Source organism: Gorilla gorilla, chromosome 3, assembly GCF_029281585.2.
Source record: "Gorilla gorilla gorilla isolate KB3781 chromosome 3, NHGRI_mGorGor1-v2.1_pri, whole genome shotgun sequence".
Lineage (NCBI taxonomy): Eukaryota > Metazoa > Chordata > Mammalia > Primates > Hominidae > Gorilla > Gorilla gorilla.
Window position 1 is genome coordinate 45818058 of NC_073227.2, and position 8199 is coordinate 45826256.

Sequence of the window (8199 nt, forward strand, 5' to 3'; positions counted from 1 at the left end):
CTTCCACACGGCAGTTTGGCAGCTTCCACATGGTTTTGAGCCTGCGAGTGCACAGAAGTCAAGAGGTGGGGTTTGGGAACCTCTGCCTAGATTTCAGAGGATGTATGGAAACCCCTGAGTGTCCAGGCAGTAGTTTGCTGCTGGGTCAGGGCTGTCATGGAGAACCTCTGCTTAGGGCAGTGCAGAAGGGAAAAGTGGGGTTGGAGTCCCCACACAGAGTCCTTTCTGGGGCACCACCTAGTGGAGCTGTGAGAAGAGGACCAACATCCTCCAGAATGATAGGTCCACTGACAGCTTGCACCATGCACCTGGAAAAGCCGCAGACAATGCCAGCCTGTGAAGGCAGCTGGGAGGGAGGCTGTACCCTGCAAAGCCACAGGGGTGGAGCTGCCCAAGACCATGGGAACCCCCCTCTTGTATCAGCATGACATGGATGTGAGACATGGAGTCAAAGGAGATCATTTTGGAGCTTTAAGATTTAACTGCCCCGCTGGAGTTCGGACTTGCATGGGGCCTGTAGCCCCTTTGTTTTGGCCAAATAGTCCCATTTGGAATGGCTGTATTTACCCAATGCCTGTTCCCACATTGTATCTAGGAAGCAACTAACCTACTTTTGATTTTACAGGCTTATAGGAGGAAGTGACTTGCCTTGTCTCAAATGAGTCTTTGGACCGTGGACTTTTGAGTTAATGTTGAAATGAGTTAAGACTTTGGGGGACTGTTGGGAAAGCATGATTTGTTTTGAAATGTGAGGATGTGAGATTTGGGAGGCGCCAGGGGCTGAAACCCAAATTCAGGGTTTGGCTGTGTGCCCACACAAATCTCATCTTGAATTCCCACATGTTGTGGGAGGGACCTGGTGGGAGGTGACTGAATCATGAGGGAAAGTCTTTCCCATGCTGTTCTTGTGACAGTGAATAAGTTTCATGAGATCTGATGGCTTTAAAAAGAGCTTGTCGCCTGCACAAGCTTTTCTCTTTGCCTGCCGTCATCCACGTAGGATGTGACTTGCTTCTCCTTGCTGTCCGCCATGATTGTGAGGCTTCCCCAGCCACGTGGAACTGTAAGTCCAATTTTACCTCTTTCTTTTGTAAATTGTCCAGTCTCGGGTATGTCTTTATTGGTCACGTGAAAATGGACTAATACACCTACTCTCTCTATGCTCTCTTCATTTTTCTCTCTTTCATTTCCCCATCTCCTCCGAAGAGTGAAGCGGAATTATCTCATTTTCTACCGAGCATTTGTGATCATGATTGATCTTTTTTAACTTAAATGTAACTTAGACATCTCTTCCTCCATTTCAAATATTTAACATTTTTTTTCCCCAGTGAAGTCAGCTCTCTCCCTAAAGAGAATTCTGATGCCAGGTGGTTCAGATAAAAATATCTTCTACTTTCCTACATAAAATATAAAGCATTTCTAAAAAGGACACCAGTGCTTAAAGTCCTAGAGATTGAAAACAGGACGACACTGCCACTATTGATAAGTTAATTCTGCATAGCAGTGAGAATCGATGACAGTGTTGACTCTGTTGGAGTGGAGCATGATGTCTATTAAAGGCTGAAATATTGGACTTCTCCCTCCAGCCAAGGAAGATCATTACTGTGGGGCTTATTCTGTAACTGCCCAATGGGTTCACCTTGCCAGCTGCCTAGACAGAGCTGATTTATCAAGACAGGGAAACCGCAATGAAGAAAGAGTAATTCACACAGAGCCGGCTGTGCAGGAGACCAGAGGAGTTTTATTATTACTCAAATTAGTCTCCCTGACCATTTGAGGATCGGAGTTTTTAAAGATAAATTGGTGGGTAGGGGCTCAGGAAGTAGGGAGTGCTGATTGGTCAGGTTTGAGATGAAATTATAGAGGGTTCAAAATGAGGTTTTCTTGCTGTCTTCTGTTCGTGGGTGGGATCACAGAATTGGTTGACCCAGATTACGGGTCTGGGTGATGTCAGATGATCCATCGAGTGCAGGGTCTGCAAAATATCTCAAACACTGATCTTAGGTTTTACAATAGTGATGTTATCCCCGGGAGCAATTTGGGGAGGTTCAGACTCTTGCAGCCAGAGGTTGCATGATCCCTAAACTGTAATTTCTAATCTCGCAGCTAATTTGTTAGTCCTGCAAAGGCAGACTGGTCCCCAAGCAAGAAAAGGGTCTTTATGGGAAAGGGCTGTTATCAACTTTCTTTCAGAGCCAAACCATAAACTAAATTATTACCCAAGGTTAGTTCAGCCTATGCCCAGGAATGAACAAGGACAGCTTAAAGATTAGAAGCAAGATGGAATTGGTTAGGTCTGATCTCTATCACTGTCATTTCCTCAGTTATAATTTTTGCAAAGGTGGTTTCAATTCAACTGAGCATGCTCCCAGTATCTTGTACCTCCACTTTGAGATGATACTTAAACCCCAGAGAAAGGCCATCGGCCTCAACCAGCTGCACCTAAGACCCTGCCCTGAGCTTGATCAGCCATGAAATGCTCACCAGATGTCATGCCAGGCCCCTATTGACTCCGATAGGGATGGCACCATACCCTAGAGGGCAAATAAGAGACCTGGAGACAATGAATGAGACATAGGGTTTATCAGGGAACCTCCATACAGGGATGGCCCAGTGGTGGCAAGCTGGACAGTAGCACCATTACTGTTTGTAAAAAGCATGCAGTTTATACAGCATTTTCACTTAGGACCCTACTCTTAGCAACCTCCATTTAACCCAAAACAAAGGGCCTCAATGCCCTCAATCTCTGGGTTGGCCACTCCTGGATTCCTTAGCTTGGAACTCCAAACACACATGCTTCTTAGATCCTAAAATCATTCTCAGGGTATGTTTAAATTATTGTTGTAAGGTGCATCTGCCATATACCAGGTAAAAACGTGAGAATCTGTACCACACTGGGCTCAGAAAGTTCGTGTGTTCAGCCAGCAGAGGTCGGCTGACAAGACCATCTCAACCTTGGCTTGGAAAAGCTCAAGACAGTTAGTGGCTTCCTCAGAAATACGAATCTGTGTGTTCTCTACCAAGCAATAATTGAGATTACTAGGAATAATTGAGAATATACTTCCTGATGAATGAGGGAGTGCAGGGAACTTCACCTTAAAATTTGGCTCCCTGGTGTAAGGAATGAATTAAAGGGAGGTCAGCAAAAGCTGGAAGAGACTTTTTCTCTAGCTACATAAAGACAGGACAGACCCACCAAGGAGAATAATGGTTTTTCCTTTCCCCCCTGTTATCTCATTATCTTTTGCAGAAAAGAAGATCAAGAATGTAACCGCACCTGAACAGACTCTTTCACAAGATAATAACTGTCTCTCAGGCTCATTCTGTTTTCAAAGAGAACCATTTACAAGTTAATCTCCACTCCCATCCATTCATTCTCCCTAGTAATCATGTATTGCCCCTAAACAGAATTACCTATATTCCCCATCTCTCCCCCAGCCTCTGAAATAAGGCTATATAAGTATCTGGGCCCCATTGGGATTTGGGGGTGATATGGTTTGTGTGTGTCCCCACCCAAATGTCATCTTGAACTATAATTCCCACAATTCCCATGTGTTGTGGGAGGGACCTGGTGGGAGATTATTGAATCATGGGGGCCAGTCTTTCCAGAGCTATTCTCATAATAGTGAATAAGTCTCATGAGATCTGATGGTATTAAAAAAGGGAGTTTTCCTACACAGGCTCTCTCTTCTCTTGTCTGCCACCATGTGAGATGTGCCTTTCACGTTCTGCCATGATTGTGGGGCCTCCCCCAGGCAAGTGGAACTGTAAGTCCAATAAACCTCTTTCTTTTGTAAATTACCCAGTCTCATGTATGTCTTTATCAGCAGCTTCAAAATGGACTAATACAGCAAATTGGTACCAGTAGAGTGGGGCACTGCTAAAAAGGTATCCGAAAATGTGGAAGCAACTTTGGAACTGGGTAGCAGACAGAGGTTGGAACAGTTTGGACGGCTGAGAAGAAGATGGGAAAATGTGGGAAAGTTTGGAACTCCCTAGAGACTTGTTGAATGGCTTTGACCAAAATGCTGATAATGATACGGACAATGAAATCCAGGCTGAGGTGGTCTCAGCTGGAGTAAGGAACTTGTTAAGAACTGGAGCAAAGGTGACTCTTGTTATGTTTCAGCAAAGAGACTGGTGGCATTTTGCCCCTGCCCTAGCGATTTATGGAACTTTGAACTTGAGAGAGATGATTTAGGGTATCTGACAGAAGAAATTTCTAAGCAGCAAAGCATTCAAGAGGGGACTTGGGTGCTGTGAACGGCATTCAGTTTTGAAAGGGAAACAGAGCATAAAAGCAGAAAATGTGCAGCCTGACAATGCAATAGAAAAGAAAATCCCATTTTCTGAGAAGAAATTCAAGCCTGCTGCAGAAATTTGCATAAGTAATGAGGAGCTGAAGATTAATCCCCAAGACAATGAGGAATATGTCTCCGGGGCATGTCAGAGGTCTTCATGGCAGCCAAGAAGGAGGCCCTGAGGGCTATGAGGAAAAAGTGATTTCGTGGCTGGACGCAGGGTCCCCATGCTGTGTGCAGCCTAGGGACTTGGTGCCCTGCATCCCAGCCACTCCAGTCATGGATGAAAGGGGCCACTGTAGAGCTCAGGCCATGGCTTCAGAAGGTGCAAGCCTAAACCTTGGCAACTTCCATGTGGTGTTGAGCCTACCAGTGCACAGAAGTCAAGAACTGGGTTTGGGAACCTCCGCCTAGATTTCAGAGGATGTACGGAAATGCCTGGATACCCAAGCAGAAGCTTGCTGCAGGGTCAGGGCTCTCATGGAGAATGCAGTGCAGAAGGGAAATATGGTGTCAGAACCCCCCCACAGAGTTCTTACCGGTGCACTGCCTAGTGGGGCTGTGAGAAGAGGGCCACCATCCTCCAGACCCCAGAATGATAGATCCACTTACAGTTTGCACCATGTGCCTGGAAAAGCTGCAGACACTCAATGCCAGCCCATGAATGCAGCCGGGAGGGAGGCTGTACCCTGAAAAGCCACAGGGGTGGAGCTACCCAATATGATGGGAACCCACCTCTTGTATCAGTGTGACCTGGATGTGAGACATGGAGTCAAAGGATATCATTTGGAGCTTTAAGATTTGACTGCCTTGCTGGATTTTGGACTTGCGTGGGGCCTGTAGGCCCTTTGTTTTGGCCAGTTTTTCCCAGTTGGGATGGCTGTATTTACCCAATGTCTGTACCCCATTGTATCTAGGAAGTAACTAACTTGCTTTTGATTTTACAGGCTCATAGGCAGAAGGGACTTGCCTTGTCTCAGATGAAACTTTGGATTGTAGACTTTTGAGTTAATGCTGAAATGAGTTAAGACTTTGGGGGACTGTTGGGAAGGCATGACTGGTTTTGAAATGTGAGGACATGACGTTTGGGAGGGGCCAGGGGTGGTATGATATGGTTTGCCTGTATCCCCACCTAAATCTCATCTTGAATTGTAACTCCCACAATTCCCATGTGTTATGGGAGGGACCCAGTGGGAGTTAATTGAATTATGGGGATGGATCTTTCCCATGCTGTTCTCGTGATAATGAAAAGTCTCATGAGATCTGGTGGTTTTACAAATGGGAGTTTACCTGCACAAGTTCTCTCTCTCTCTTTGCCTGCTGCCATCCATGTAAGACATGACTAGCTCCTCCTTGCCTTTCACCCTCTCTCATGACTGTGAGGCCTCCCCAGCCACGTGGGGATTGAAGGGCAGAGAAGGGCAGAGAAGGGCAAAGGTAAGTCCAATAAACGTCTTTCTTTTGTAAATTGCCCAGTCTAAGGTATTTCTTCATCAGCAGTGTGAAAATGGACTAATACAGGGGTAATCACTGGTTCTTCCCTGTGTGCACATTAATAGACTTGTATGCCATTTCTCCTATTAATCTCCTTTTGTGAGTTGGATGTTCAACAAACCTTCAGGGGGTGAAACAGAAGATTTCCATTGGCCCCAGTCTTCCCAAAGGCACAGAGGTTAGGGGTTTCTCAAATATAGTTTGGTGGGCAAAGGATTAGGGTTGGGGGGCATGTTGATTTGTTGGGTCAGAGATGAAATCATAGGGAATGTCACTTTATGTATTTATATATATGTTTTTCCTCTCTGTGTGAACCTCACATGTATGATTTTTGTTAAATATATTCAGTACTTACTTTAAAAAAAAATACATTCTTTTGTCTAAACTAGTGGTTCTCAAGAGGTGATTTTGTGTCCTGCTGCCAGGGGACATTTGGCAATGTATGGAGACATTTTTGGTTGCCACCACTGGGCTGTTGGGGGTAGGTGAGGTTCTACTGTCATCTAGTGGGTAGAGGCCAGGGATGCTCCTAAACATTCTGCAGTGAATAAGACAGTCTCAAACATCAAAGAATTATCCTGTCCAAAGTGCCAGTAGTGCTGAGGTTGAGACACCTGCTCAAACTCAAAGACCAGTAAAAATTTAGAGAGAGAGAGAGAAAAGTAGAGTGCTTTTGAGTCCCCTTAAACTCAGGCTTAGTTCTTAGTTGTATTGATGTATTTTTAATTTATTTGCTGTGTTATTTGTTGGCAGTGTAACCACCCAACCACCCACTGCTCACACAAAATTGACTCACTGAGACCATAGCATTGCAGTAAAGAAAGAGTTTAATTGGCAGAGCTGGCCATGCCATGTAGGAGATTAGGGGTTTTTTAAATGTAGTCTGATGGGCAGGGGAGTAGGGTAGGGGGCATGCTGATTGGTTGGGTAGGAGATGAAATCACAGGGAATTGAAGCTGTCTTACTGTGCTGAGTCAGTTCCTGGAGCGGGGGTGGGGTGAGACGGGACTGGTTGGCAGGTCCAGGTGGAGACATCTGGACGTCTCCAAAAGGCAATCTTAGCTTCTACGATACTGATGTTATTTATATTTGCAAGAGTAATTGGGGAAGTTTCAAATCTTATGACCTTCGGAATAATGCCTTGTAATTATTTCTAATTCAAACCCGTCTTATCCTCCTAACTTGGTGGTCTTTCATTAGTTTTACAAGAACAGCTTAGTTTTGGAGAAAGGCTATTATCATTTAAACTATAAACTAAATTTCTCTCTAAGTTAGCTTGGCCCACACCCAGGAGCAAAGACAGTCAACCTATGAAGCTAGAAGCAAGGTTAGAGTCAGCTATGTCAGATTTCTCTTACTTTCATAATTTTGCAAAGGTGGCTTCAACAGTGCCTGTAATTACTTTCATTGTAAAGTAATATATTTTTATAAGCCAATGACAGTAACTAGATGTTTGATATCATCTGTCTATATTCTCTTACCTACCTTCTTTTATATCACATTATTTTAGTCTGAAAGCAAAATAATCCCTTAACATCCTTTCTAAAGTAAAATGATTTATCCAGTTTTGTTTTTTTTCTCTATCCCAGTCTTAGCATTTCACCTAGGAAAGACTACAGACGTGTTAATCCATGCACATGATTGTTGGGACCATAACAGTTAGATGGCCATCATTGTGTTGCTGCAATTAACCTCTTTCCTCCAGGCTTACATGCTTACCACTTCTATGCTTCACAGAGAAATCATGTTCTCTGGGTACCTATACTCATCATTTCCTCTACTGATCCTTGTTATTTCCAATTCTACCAGTCTCATCTATGCTTCCTTTTTTGGAGCTCTGTTGCTTCTAAAAAGGAAGTTTTTATTGAATTTGTCTTCAATCAGCTCTCTCCCTTCAGAATTCTGTGTATCTGCTCTCTTCCACTTAGTGGAAGTGGTACTTAGTCAAATACATGTCGATGATGGCGCTCACATTTTGGTTCATACAGCTATTAAACATGTATTTTCTCTCCAACTACAGAAGCTCCTTTTGGGCAGGGACAATGTCTCACTCTTCATGACAGCCTGAAGCACCAGGTATAGGACTCAAACAAGAAGGCATCCATTGAATATTGAATTCATGAGTAAAATGTAGATAATAAGTTTATATATTTGAGATGACATGAGCATATGATTTTATGTCCTCAGAGTCCTAATTTGGCCACCATGAATTGAAGGAAAAGCATCTCATTTCCATGACAAAATCTTTCCTACAATAAAAATTGTAAGTAAGCTTGGATACATTTCACATGACTAACTCATGACCAAAAAGAAACTTGATCTGTGACCTTCAGTAACACACTCGATTTAGAAAATGTGAATGGGCTTAATGATTAGTGATGGTTGCTAACAATTAAGGCTTTAA

At 43.8% G+C, this 8199-nt stretch overlaps 1 long non-coding RNA gene across 1 annotated transcript; it reads left to right on the plus strand.

Annotated features, from left to right (window-relative positions):
* Nucleotides 1-889: 889 nt before the first annotated feature.
* Nucleotides 890-5772, plus strand: LOC129533322 (uncharacterized). Its single transcript, XR_008679467.2, has 2 exons — nucleotides 890-1063; nucleotides 3251-5772. It is a non-coding gene; the product is annotated as an uncharacterized lncRNA (long non-coding RNA).
* The last annotated feature ends 2427 nt before the right edge of the window (nucleotides 5773-8199 follow it).